The sequence below is a fragment of the Lissotriton helveticus genome, chromosome 5_1 (genome assembly GCF_964261635.1).
Source record: "Lissotriton helveticus chromosome 5_1, aLisHel1.1, whole genome shotgun sequence".
Lineage (NCBI taxonomy): Eukaryota > Metazoa > Chordata > Amphibia > Caudata > Salamandridae > Lissotriton > Lissotriton helveticus.
In genome coordinates, this window is record NC_136065.1 from 20,193,580 (window position 1) to 20,207,681 (window position 14,102).

The 14,102-nt window shown below is 47.6% G+C and overlaps 1 protein-coding gene across 4 annotated transcripts in view; it reads right to left on the reverse strand.

Annotated features, from left to right (window-relative positions):
* Positions 1-14,102, reverse strand: part of RGL2 (ral guanine nucleotide dissociation stimulator like 2) — a 256,218-nt gene that overhangs the window by 85,047 nt on the left and 157,069 nt on the right. The window lies entirely within an intron of this gene.

The following is a 14,102-nucleotide window of genomic DNA, read 5'->3' on the forward strand; positions in this document are numbered from 1 at the left end:
CATGAAGCAGCCTTCCAGCCAACCCGCATCACATGAAGCAGCCTTCCAGCCAACCCCCATCACATGAAGCAGCCTTCCTGGCTACCCGCGTCACTTAAATCGGCCTTCCAGCCAACTCGCATCACATGAAACAGCCTTCCAGCCAACCCGTGTCACACAAAGCATCCTTTCAGCCAACCCGCATCACATGAAGCAGCCTTCCAGCCAACCAGCATCACATGAAGCAGCCTTCCAGCCAACCCGCATCACATGAAGCAGCCTTCCAGCCAACCCGCATCACATGAAGCAGCCTTCCAGGCTACCCGCGTCACTTTAAGCAGCCTTCCAGCCAACCCGCATCACATGAAGCAGCCTTCCAGCCAACCCGTGTCACACAAAGCATCCTTTCAGCCAACCCGCATCACATGAAGCAGCCTTCCAGCCAACCTGCATCACATGAAGCAGCCTTCCAGCCAACCCGCATCACATGAAGCAGCCTTCCAGCCAACCTGCATCACATGAAACAGCCTTCCAGCCAACCCGCATCACATGAAGCAGCCTTCCAGCCAACCCGCATCACATGAAGCAGCCTTCCAGCCAACCTGCATCACATGAAGCAGCCTTCCAGCCAACCCGCGTCACATAAAGCAGCCTTCCAGCCAACCCGTGTCACACAAAGCATCCTTTCAGCCAACCCGCATCACATAAAGCAGCCTTCCAGCCAACCCGCGTCACATAAAGCAGCCTTCCAGGCTACCCGCGTCACTTAAGACATCCTTCCAGCCAACCCGCGTCACATAAAGCAGCCTTCCAGGCTGCCCGCGTCACTTAAGACATCCTTCCAGCCAACCCGCGTCACATAAAGCAGCCATCCAGGCTGCCCGCGTCACTTAAGACATCCTTCCAGCCAACCCGCATCACATAAAGCAGCCTTCCAGCCAACCTGCATCACATGAAGCAGCCTTCCAGCCAACCCGCGTCACATAAAGCAGCCTTCCAGGCTGCCCGCGTCACTTAAGACAGCCTTCCAGGCTACCCGCGTCACATAAAGCAGCCTTCCAGCTGACCCACGTCACATAAATCAACCTTCCAGCCGACCCCGTCACATAAAGCAGCCTTCCAGGCTGCCCGCGTCACTTAAAACAGCCTTCCAGCCGACCCACGGCACATAAAGCAGCCTTCCAGCCGACCCACGTCACTTAAAGCAGCCTTCCAGGCAACCTGTGTCACATAAAGCAGCCTTCCAGGCAACCCGTGTCACAAAAAGACATGAAGCAGCCTTCCAGCCAACCCGCATCACATAACGCAGATTTCCAAGCTCCCTGTGTCACCTAAAGCACTCTTACATCCAACCAGCACTTTGCGTCACAGTTTGGTGCTTTGTGTACTGCCACAAAGAAGGAGCCTTAGCTTTTGTTAATTTCTGTTGTGGAATATTTGTGTCTCTTCATCCCAAGAGCCTGCATGTCAAGGCGCTCACTTATCGGCTATTTCTTCTCTGCCCGCAACCTCAGTCAAAGTCCAGCTAGACGTTCATGACAACCCCTGACTAAGTAGGTTATTTCCACTGAGACACATCGTAAAGTGCTCTTGTGTGCATATTCCAAATTCTAGTCCAGGGCCAGTCTTCCTCGGGCAACTTTGCGCTCCCTGATTCTAATTGGAAAAAATTGGAAATCATGAGTATTTACTCTCCTAAAACATTGCAGGGCTATTGAAGGTTCTGGATAAAGCAGCTACTAGTCGGCTGCAGAACTTCAGTGAGTCTGACTGTATTTTGGAGATGAACAGGCTGGCTTCCACCCGAACAGAGGAACAGAAACAGTTTTGTTAGATGACTTGAGGGATCTGACCCTTCTGATGTTTGGAGGCCTCTGCAGTTTTTCAACAGCCTCGATCACTCCACACCTTTGAAGAGACAAGCGGGGGTGCCCGAGACTTCCATGAAACGGACGGAGTCATTCTTGGACTCAGCTAGAACTTTAATGTCTAAGAGCCTGATTTCGATTTTGGCAGACGGGTTACTCCATCATAACGGCTACAGTTATCTTGTCCGCCGAAATATAAATCCCATAGGATATAATGGGATTTATACTTCGCAGGCTGGGATATCCGTCATCGTGGTGATGGAGTAACCCGTACGCCGAGATCTAAATCAGGCCCTAGGATACAATAGCATTTATATTTCAGAGGGCGGGATATCCGTCATCGTGGTGATGGAGTAACCCGTCTGCCGAGATCTAAATCAGGCCCTAGGATACAATAGCATTTATATTTCAGGGGACGGGATATCCGTCATCGTGGTGATGGAGTAACCCGTACGCCGAGATCTAAATCAGGCCCTAGGATACAATAGCATTTACATTTCAGAGGGCGGGATATCCGTCACCGTTGTGATGGAGTAACCCGTACGCCGAGATCTAAATCAGGCCCTAGGATACAATAGCATTTATATTTCAGGGGACGGGATATCCGTCATCGTGGTGATGGAGTAACCAGTCTGCCGACATCTAAATCAGGCCCTAGGATACAATAGCATTTACATGTCAGAGGACGGGATATCCGTCATCGTGGTGATGGAGTAACCCGTCTGCCGAGATCTAAATCAGGCCCTAGGATACAATAGCATTTATACTTCAGCGGACGGGATATCCGTCATCGTGGTGATGGAGTAACCCCTCCGCCGAGATCTAAATCAGGCCCTAGGATACAATAGCATTTACATGTCAGAGGACGGGATATCTGTCATCGTGGTGATGGAGTAACCCCTCCGCTGAGATCTAAATCAGGCCCTAGGATACAATAGCATTTACATGTCAGAGGACGGGATATCTGTCATCGTGGTGATGGAGTAACCCGTCCGCCGAGATCTAAATCAGGCCCTAGGAGACAATAGCATTTATATTTCAGAGGACGGGATATCCGTCATCGTGGTGATGGAGTAACCCCTCCGCTGAGATCTAAATCAGGCCCTAGGATACAATAGCATTTACATGTCAGCGGACGGGATATCCGTCACCATTGTGATGGAGTAACCCGTCCGCCGAGATCTAAATCAGGCCCTAGGATACAATAGCATTTATACTTCAGCGGACGGGATATCCGTCACCGTTGTGATGGAGTAACCCGTCCGCTGAGATCTAAATCAGGCCCTTTGTCCGGCCGCTACTCAATGCCTAGCTATTGTGGTATTACCTTTCACAACTATGAAGACGACATGCAGATGGTGCCTCGCTCGCGAATCTACGACAGATCATCTCAAAGTTGCTGAGGTGTCCACGATTGTCTATAAATGGATGGACGAGAGCTGCTGGAGCCGAAAGCAGCCAAAGCTGAGTTTTTACTCATAGGAACTAATTGCTGGCTGGCCTCAAGAGCTCCGGACACCGTTGCTTCCAGATAGGTGAGGTTAAAATCCACGTAAAAGATAAGGTTAAGACTTTGGGTGTTACTTTCGATGAAAGGCTAACCCTGGAAGGTGGTGAACCAGGTTACAATCCTCTAGTTACCTTCTGATTAAAACGAGGTCTTCTGTTCTCGCAGTATAGACCAGAAGGTATAGCCAGGGCTGAGATAGAAGCTGAACTGCATTACAGGAAAGTTTTACTTGTAGGGACTTTGAAATCTAATTTAAACAAACTTCAGGTGTTGACGTTCACGGCTGCAGGAGCAATTCTCGGTCGATCAGCTAGGAAGGCGCAAGAGATGCACTAGCTCCTAGTAGCAGCTAGAACTGAATATAAAGCGCTTACTTTAACCAATAAGACCCTTTGTAGCAATGCACCAGGATATCTGAAGCTCACTTCTGAAAACATTGGGGTCAGCTGAGGAAAAGCTCCAGGTGTGACCATATAACGTATGAGAAAGGCTGGGGGTAAAGCCAGCCAGGTGAATGCCTTTAAGTTATGGAATTTTCTCCCCACAGGATACACCAGCTCCTTTCAATTCTGAGGTCCCTGTTCTCTATTCTGGTGCCCATAGCTCCTAGGTGCCTTTTTGCGTATCTAGCACTTAATAAGACTGTGCTGTGAGAAGACTGGCTCTTTGCATGGTTCCTTTACTAGCCCTGATGCCTGACTGCAAGCTTTGTAAGTGTTTTGTTCCCTTTTCAAGGACTTGTTTAATTTTAGCCATTTTTTGACAGATGAGCGCCCAGCTGCGTGATACCAGACGCTACAGGAGTGGGCGGGTCTAGGCAGCTCGCGCATAAGGCCAGCCGCAGTCAAGGACAGGTAGTGCAGACTGTCAGTCAAGGACAGGGACAGAACGACAAGCTGTGCTGGGAAGAACCAAGGTCTTCTCTCGCCTACGAGAGGTCACTCGTAGCCAAGGCTGGGACTCCTGGGCCTTTTTCTGCGTGAACTACAGAGGCCTAAACGCAGTCGCAAAGTCACCCATCTCATACCATGAGCCTATTGAGAAGCAAGGCGCTAGTAAGGGCCATATGTACGTAATTTCCATTTCTAAATTTGATTTCTTCTGGGTAGAAATTGCATTTTGCGATTTCCAAATCTGTCTTTGTTCATTAAAAAATTCAGTTTTGCATTTCTTAACGGGCCAAAATTGAAACTCGGCCCAATAAGAAATGCAAAAAGCTTTTGTACTAGGTGTCTAAAGAAATTATTGAGGGGATCACCTCAAAAGAGGGACGAAAGGGGGGGTGCGTGTTTAACTCCCCCAGACATGAGCTACCGGCTTACTGACAGAACGAGCTCAGCTTTAAGTTTTTTTGCTTTTGACTTTTATTCAAGGTTTCGTAGCCATAACAATGAAAACAAACAACAATACATGAACAATGCAGAGAGGAAGTAAAGAAATACATCAAAGGAACCCTCAATGACAGATGCAAATAATTTTAATAAAATACAAATAGAGCAGTGAAAAAAAGGTCAGTGACTCGAACGCCGGCTGTGCATGCGACAAAGTTGGACGCACATCTGATAATTTTGACTTGGACAACACATTTCTCATGATAGCAACCACTATACTGCGCTACCATGTACTTCCATGGTGGCTTCTCTGCGCTATATAGAGTCAGATCGGTGCAGTGCGATGCCGTTTATCGATTCTGTGGAGAGAGTTGAGTGTGAGGGATAGTATTCATCGCCCTTGGTCCTTTCTTGATCTCTATGTGGCTCCGGTAGTCCAATCCCTGTTGAAGGTTTTCCGGATCAGGAACCAGTCCTTCGTGTTCCACTTTCAAAAATTAAGCCTTAATTTTGAGTTCATTTCATCATTTTAATTGCAGAGCACGTGACAGCCCTCCATGTAGTGTATTGAATTGTCGATGCTTCTGTTCTACCAAGAAGGGTCGAGACGCAGGATCAGTGGGAGGCAAAGTAGGCTCAGAAACTCAGCTGCGAATTCCACCCACGGACCTGACTTGAGGCCTGATTTAGTGGGAGATATGTAAAGGGGTCCCTGACCAGACATACAATACTAGGAAATTTTAATTATTTAAACAAAACACAAATGATGGTGACCAGTGTTTTTATTATCACTGTACCAGAGAAAACATTATTTTAGCGATTGCTAATGCAGTTTACAAAATTCCAGTGCGCCCACAAGGGGAGGGAGGGGGGGTGCAGGGGGAGGGGTGTGTTTCAATTAGTTAACATCACTAATCAAAAAAATCATTATGCACCAATACACAAGCTGAAAAACAAATATCATTGATCCATACGTTGGAGATCAAGAAAACACACATGTTAAGCAGCAGAACATGTCACATAGAACAGAAACTCCTGTAATGATTATTATTATCAATCTTGGGTTAGGGAGTTCTTGTAGGTAGATGGTGGTCTACGTTTCGACCCAAAGGTGTAGGATACTTGATCCTTACTCGCGGGTCTTCATCAGGACGTGGGGGGAGGTGAAGGAAGGGTGGGGCTGTACCCTAAGTAGGAAAAACGAAATACGCTGAATTATTGCAAACGGTCTCAGAAGAGTACCGACATAGTTAGATAACAAAAGGCCAAGGGGCCAACTAGGACAAAACATTTAAAATCATTATTAAAACCTGTGTTCCCAAAAATAGATACTGTAGAAGGAGGTTAAATTATACTGAGGACATGAAACTGGGTGGCCCGGGCAGTCGCCCTGTGGGGTATTGTTGTTACGGTGAATAATGATACACATTACGACTACAAACATTCCATTAGAAGGCGGTTCCGTTGCACCGGCCACAGATAAGGCACACAATGGCCCGTTTTTGGGCTGAATTGGAGTGTCATTAGAAACGTAACCATAGTTTAAATGTTTTGTCCTAGTTGGCCCCTTGGCCTTTTGTTATCTAACTATGTCGGTACTCTTCTGAGACCGTTTGCAATAATTCAGCGTATTTCGTTTTTCCTACTTAGGGTACAGCCCCACCCTTCCTTCACCTCCCCCCACGTCCTGATGAAGACCCGCGAGTAAGGATCTAGTATCCTACACCTTTGGGTCGAAACGTAGACCACCATCTACCTACAAGAACTCCCTAACCCAAGATTGATAATAATAATCATTACAGGAGTTTCTGTTCTATGTGACATGTTCTGCTGCTTAACATGTGTGTTTTCTTGATCTCCAACGTATGGATCAATGATATTTGTTTTTCAGCTTGTGTATTGGTGCATAATGATTTTTTTGATTAGTGATGTTAACTAATTGAAACACACCCCTCCCCCTGCACCCCCCCTCCCTCCCCTTGTGGGCGCACTGGAATTTTGTAAACTGCATTAGCAATCGCTAAAATAATGTTTTCTCTGGTACAGTGATAATAAAAACACTGGTCACCATCATTTGTGTTTTGTTTAAATAATTAAAATTTCCTAGTATTGTATGTCTGGTCAGGGACCCCTTTACATATCATAACGTGTTACCCAGGTCCCTCTGATCACATGGGTCGAACCCCTCTATTCATAATATGATTTAGTGGGAGGACAGGTTACTCCGTCACTACGGTGATGATTTCCCGTCTGCCGAAATATAAATCCCATTATATCTTACGATGTTTTTACGAGGCCTGTTGAGAGTATTGTCGTAGGCTGGACTGGAGAGGATCAGGGTCAGTTCCACTGAGAGCAGATCTGATTCTGCAAGACGGCCTCTTATTTTGCATTGCAAAAGGTGTTTTAGTTGAGTGCCTTCATCTTCTGTTTTCATACGTAGGTCCAGTAGCTGCTTCCAGTTCAGAGTAAAATCCAGAACATCAGCACTGGTGACCAGAGTTTGGGACTACAGAATGGAGGAAAGTTGGGTGGTGAAGAGAGCAATGACTACTTTTGCCCTCATTTAGAGGTTTCGGACGGATCACCCCCCTCCAGGGTGGCTGAGGTCATTGCCGCCTGCCATATTTAGAGATCTCACCGGCCTGCAGAGGTCTCTGTGCCTTCCTCTTCCTCTTCCTAAAGGCTCTAGGGCCGGACTACGATCTTGGCGTACAGGGTTACTCCATCACAAATGAGACATCCGCCAAATTACAATTCCATTATATCCTATGGAATTTGTAATTTGGCGGAAGGGAAATCCGTAATGTTTGTGACAGAGTATCCCATCTGCCAAGATAGGCCCTAAAACTTTAACGAGCAGCCATGTATCCTGCGGTTGCCGAGCAAACGTTTCTTTTTCATAAATTCAAAGTCGGAAAGCATGCGTCTGTTTTTCCAAGCCATAGTCTAATGACCCTCCCACCACAGGAGTGTTCTCCCGGGCCGTAGTGGTAAGCTTTATTTTTTTTCTGTTCAGGACTTCCAGGATTTCCAGGGCAGGCACTTTAATGTACTTAATCAATCAAAAGGGGATGTAAGGGGGAAGAAAGGCTATATAGGGCAGCGCCCCACTCAACGAATCAGAAACAAAAAGCCCTATTCAGCCTGCATGATATAGGTCTCAAACTATGTAACTAAAGGGGCCATACCTCATATTGGCTCACCAAGAGAAGGTTAAATTAAACCAATGCTGTGTTACAGGTCCGGACATGCCTTCAAATATACGAAAAGGATGTGCACAAGATACATCACATAAAGAAATAGAAGACAAGGTATTACCCGTGAAAGGAAACCCGGGGAGGTGTCCTGGCTTTCTATGGGCAACAGAAACCCGAGCCGCCCCTTGTTCTCTGCACTGACTGAGCAGACAACTGCTGTCAGGGAAGCATTTCAGCGGAGCAGCAGGGAAATGGATCCAAAAAAACCAAGCAGCACAGAAAGCGATCGCTATAGTAAAACAAGCGTTAGCTGGCAAAAACCTCCACCAGACGTTCCTGTCATGCAATGGAGCAGCGTTTGTACAACTCTACATTTTGGGATTGTAAGTCAACAATAACTTTATAAAACTGGCGGAGATTGGGGTGGAGGGGGCAAGAGGGACCTAATTTTGAAGCACACTAAGAATGCATGGACGTCTAAAAGATACTATAGGTCACACCATTCTCTCAAAGAACATCTGAGGAGTTGGAGAGCTCAATGAGCAGTGCCAACTCAAACAAGCATTGGCCGCGGGAATTCGAGGGTGCCTACCGCTCTTGCCCCCGAAAGAAATCACCGCCGCAGCCCTGCTCCGTGAAAACCGGAAGTCAGGCACTTTTGGCCGAGACGGGGGCGGGGCCTGCAATCCGTCAGGAAGTCCCGCCCGCCGCCGCCGAGGAAGAAGTGAAGTCCTGCCCCCTGATGCCGCGACGAGACGAGACTGCTGCAGAGAGGAGCCCGATCCCCAGCAACAGCCCAGTGAGTGACCTACCAGCGCTGCACCGAAAGAGCCCGGTGAGTGGGGGGGAGGGGGGAGGGGGGGAGGGTGTACGCGCGTGTCTGTGTGTGTTCGAATGTGTCTGCGTGTGTGTATGCAGTGTGTGTGTGCCTGTGTATGCGTGTGTATGTGCGCATGCGTGAGTGTGGAGTGTGTTTGCACACGGGAATGAGGCACGAGAGGGGCACGGCGCCGTGCGCGCTCACGAGGTAAAATCTGAGCAAATCTGCGCTCGTGCACCCTCTCGTGTCCACATTCCCAAATACGGGTGACATTAGTTGTCGAAGCACTGCAATCAATGCTTACGCATTGAATGCAGGTCGTGCTTCGACCTAAAAACCTGGGTTTTATCGTTGATAAAAAGCTCTCCCTCAAGCCTCAGGTCTCCAGGGTTTCGGCATCTTGCTTTGCTACTCTTAGGTGGATCAAAAAAATCCTCTGGTTAATCCCACCTCCATCTCAGAGAACGGTCCTGCAGGGTTTGGTGATATCCAGACTGGACTACGGCAATGTGCTGTACCTGGGCGCCGGCATAGCCTCTATGCATCACTTACAGGTCATTCAAAATACTGCTGCTCACTTTCTTTTACATAGACATGGCTCCGACGTGAATTCTTTCCAGGCCTTGGTCCTCCTGGATCTCTCGGCCGCATTTGACACGGTTGACCATGCTATTCTGGTCGACTGTGTCAAGGGTGCTGGCCTTCGGGGATCCGCCTTGGCTTGGATCTCCTCATTTCTGGAGAACCGTTATCAGGCGGTTCAGTTAGCTTGGTTCTCAACCACAGCATGCCCCGTCACTTGTGGTGTCCCTCCGGACTCTTCTTTTTCTCCTCTTCTTTTCAATCTTTATATTCTTCCTCTTATCTTGGCCCTTAACAAACAGGACGTCACCATATTTAACTACGCTGACAATCTCCAGCTTATCTTTAATATCTCTTCCTCCCCTTCTTCCATTCTCAACTTTCAATCTATCATGATCTTTATCAGCGACTGGATGAGCATGAACCATCTCAAGCTCAATCCAGATAAGACCGAGCTGGTCCTTACCGGTGGTGTCCTTAGTCTCTGGTCTTCTACCTTATGGCCCTCTTCCCTTGGTTTTCCCCCTTCCCCTTCTCACACTGTTAAAAGCTTAGGCATCAAAGTCAGCAGTGACCTTTCTATACATCACCAAGTCAGTCCAGTGGTGTCCTCATGTTTTCTTAACTTGCGCATTATACGCAGGATTTCCCGTTTTTTTTCCACTAAAGCGCTCAAGTCGATTTTGTTAGCTATGGATATATCGCGTTTGGATTACATGAATGCTCTGTATGTCGGTATACCCGCCTACGAGCTTCGCCGTCTTCAACTTATTCAAAATCAAGCCGCAAGGCTAGTCTTTAAACTTCCTAAATCCCATCACATCACTCCCCTTTTTAAATCCCTTCACTGGTTACCCCTCACTGAACGCTCGCTGTTTAAGCTTGGCTGCCTGATCTTTAAGGCATTAGCTGGATCTGCCACTTTATTTGTGTCTACCAAACTCAAGCCTTACATTCCCAGCCGTGATCTTCGTTCCTCCACTAAAAATCTATTGCATGTCCCCCGCTTCAAAAGGAAGAAACATGGTGGCCGGTGTTTTTCCTACCTGGCCCCTGCTTTTTGGAACTCCTTACCGTTACCTATTAGAACTACGGCTTATTACATGGAGTTCCGCAAACTGCTGAAAACCTGGTTGTTTTCACAACCCTTCGCTGAGTGAGTACTTCTCCTCTTACCTCCGTCCTTAGCGCCAAGAAACCGCTTGGTCATCGTGCGCTCAATAAATTCCTTTCAATTTCAATCTTCCTAGATATGCTTCTGCGTCCCCTCTGCTCCATCAACGTCACTGGCTTGGTATTAACAAGTATATTGAGTTCAGAGCCTTATGTTATATGTTTCATGCTAAATGTGGCCTTGCCCCTTCCTATATTCAAAGTTTGGTTACACCTTATGTTCCGGCTCGACAGTTGAGATCTTCCAGCCTCTCACTGTTTTCAGTCCCGAGATTCCGACTTGCCCGTATGAGAGGTCGCTCACTTGCCTGTCTTGGTCCCAAGCTCTGGAACTCCCTTCTAATTGCCCTTAGGAACTGGCAGTCCTTGTTCTCTTTTCGTAGAGGTTTAAAGACGTTTCTGTTTAGTGACTCGGCTTGATCTCTGTGTGCTTCTTAATGCCAGTTGCCTAATTTGGTTGTTTGCCTCCACGTGTTCTCAGTGCCGGGAAACCCTTTTGGGTAGCTGTGTGCTTTACAAATGCAATAAATAAATAAATATACCAGGCATGGCCATAAAAGAAGGTTGGAGAGAGGGAGGGCACGGACAGAGACGCCCGGCAGGGAGAGGACATCATAATAACGCATTTATTAAGCGCACAGCTACCCCAACGGGGTGTCCCGGCACATGCACAGAGAGGATGAAAACAAAGAGAGTGAAGAGACATAGAGATGAAATGGACAGAGTAGAAAAGTAGGCAGAGGGTGTGGACAGAGTGTAAAGACAGACACAGCATGTAAAGTAAGGAGAAACAGGGATGGAGTGAGTTCGATTATAACTCTTCTGTAGAGCACTCATTCGCAGATGCTTCTTGGCGCTTTTGAAAGACTTATCCTTAAAACGTAACAGTGACGGATAAAAGGCCGGACGAGGCTTAATTATTAAGAACCAGGGTCTCATCTGGTGCCAGAAACAAAAAGAGTTCTAAAGTTCAGCCACTGCTGCGGAAACAGCCGGGTCTCCACAAGTGGCTGTCCTGGTCTTGGAGGTGGCGAGCAAGGATTGGCTTTCCGATCTGAGGGCGCGTGACGACTGATAGAAGGAACATCTACTGACCAGAAGTAGGGTGCTCTGAGGTGTAGGTCTTCATGCACAATTGTTAGGGCCTTAAAGGCTGACCAAGATCAAACAGGGAGTCAGTGTACAGACTGCAATGCTGGTGTCATATCTATGCAACCTTCTGGCAGTTTTCGTAGGCGATCACTCGTGCCTCAGAGTTCTGAGCCAGCTGCAGCGTCATAAGACTTTGTCTGGAGATTCAAGGTGGAATGAATGTGTTTAGTCAAGACAAGCCTGAATGCTAGCGATCACTATGGGCATTTGCAAAGGGGACTCAACAAAGGAGGGGAGAATCTTCTCAGAAGACAAAGATGGATGCAACAGTGTGGACACATCCATGGGCTGGGCTTCCAGGGACAGTGTGTTGACCGACGAAGGACGCGTCCCACTCCACAGCGATGAAGTGAAGGTGATTAAGATCTCTGCTTTGCCTGGGTTCACCTTGAAGAACTTGTTGGCCGTCCATCCCCTGAGAATGGAGAGGGCCGCCACTAAAGGTCTCGTCTTGTGACTGAAACACTCTTACGCACCAGGGGCCATATGTACAAACCATAGGAACAGAGATTTCCAAATACCGATTTAATACGAATCACTATTTGGAAATGGCTGTTCCTTTTGAATTAACCTTTTTGTTTCATACTTGCAATTCCTAATGGGTCATAAATCGAACTATCTTATGAATATTAATGAGGTAGGTCTCGGTTTGCATCCCATTAGGAATCTCAGCCATCACCGGGATGGTGGCCTGCTGAGGTCAGCAGACCACCATGTCTGTAACTGCGTTTTAATAAGGGTTTTTTGTTGTTGTTGAAATGCAACCCTTTTTCATGAAAGGAAAACAGGATGCATTTTAACAATAAAGAATGAAACTTTTTGTTTTCATTTTTTAAAAGCAGCCGGTGGTCCATGGGAACACTGCCTGCTCTTAAAAAAAGTTTTCCAACATACACTAAGGGGAAGGGGAAGGGGTCCCGCCCATGGGGACCCTCTCCAATTTGCAAATGCATAACCACCAACTTTGAGTTGGTGGTAAAGTGCAAATGTTTCGCAACCGCATTTCAGTCACAAAACATTCATACATACCATTGCGATTCGATATTTGAAAGACATGCCCTAAACACACCTCTTCCTAATACCGAATCACAAAACCCAAATTGCGATTCACTAACAAGTTACCGAATCACAATTTGGGCTTTGTACATTCTTAAAAGCATTTTTCTGGTCGCAAACAGGCAGATTCTGCAAATTAGTTTGTTTGTGACCAGAAAAATGCTCCGTACACATGGCCCTCACTACATTAAATGGTGAATATCACCACCTTACATGTAAAGGCATACCACTGCTTGGTGGAACACTCGGGCAAGGGGCCACACGTGCATGCTAAACAGAAAGGGCGAGAGGGTTAATCTTTGTGGGACTCTGGGGTCAATGTTGTTCTCCTTCAAAGAGTACCGAGAAAGAGTGACCACTTGTGATCTCCCTGAAATGAAAGATGTTATGCACTTCAGGCCCGTACCCGTACTGGAGATAACCACTGCTTCCAGAGCCGTAAGCAGGATGTTGTGGTCAGTTGTATCAAATGCTGCCGACAAGTCTAAGAGGATTTGCGTGCCAGTTTTACCTTTATCAATGAGCTCACGAAGATAAGAAAGGGCTGATATGACCATTAGCTCAGTACTGTCCCCGGGATGACAGCCCACTTGTTGCCTGTCCGTTGGGTTATCAGCTTCTACAAAGTCCTGAAGCACAGCAACATTTTCCACAAGTTTGCCTCTAAGAGGCCAATGAGATGAGTCGAAGGGGGCCTGATTCAGATCTTGGCAGACGGGTTACTCCGTCACAACGGTTTAGCGGGTGGGATATTTGTCTCCGCTGTGATGGAGTAACCCTTCCGCCAAGATCTAAATCAGGACCTAGCATTGTTTCTGTTGTTGCCTTCCAGAGCCAGCTTCTTCACCAGGGGCCTCACTGCAGCCTCCTTCCAGAGATCTGAAAACAAGTCATGCTTTAACCCTTTCCGTGCTCATGACAGCTCCACGCCGTCATGAGTCACGGGGGGCGTGTGCTCATGACGGCGTGGAGCCGTCATGCAACTGCCACTCCGCCCACGTGGCACTAATTCCCCGCCTGTGTGGGTGAATTAGTGAGTGGGCGGGGTCATGGCGGCTCCACGCCGTCATGAGCACACGCCACCCGTGACTCATGATGGTGTGGAGCCATCATACGTATGGGAGTGCCATGCCCAGCCCCTGGCCCTGCCCACTCCGCGGCGGAATCCGCGCCGCAGCGAAAAGGTTAAGCAGCTTTAGAGGAAGTCTTGAAGATGTCACTTGTGGGTAAAACAAGTGGCCTTAGATGTCGGCTGGGACAGGATCATGTGTTGACGCTGCCGGGCGGCTGATAGTTATGGTCTGCAAGAGTTCTTCTACTGTTATTTGTGTGAAGGAGTCTAGACGGCTCGCCGTTTGCAAAAGAGATTTAAATGGTGATGCAGAATAGGTATTTGGGCATTAGTGATGGAGTCCAGGATAGTAGAAGTTA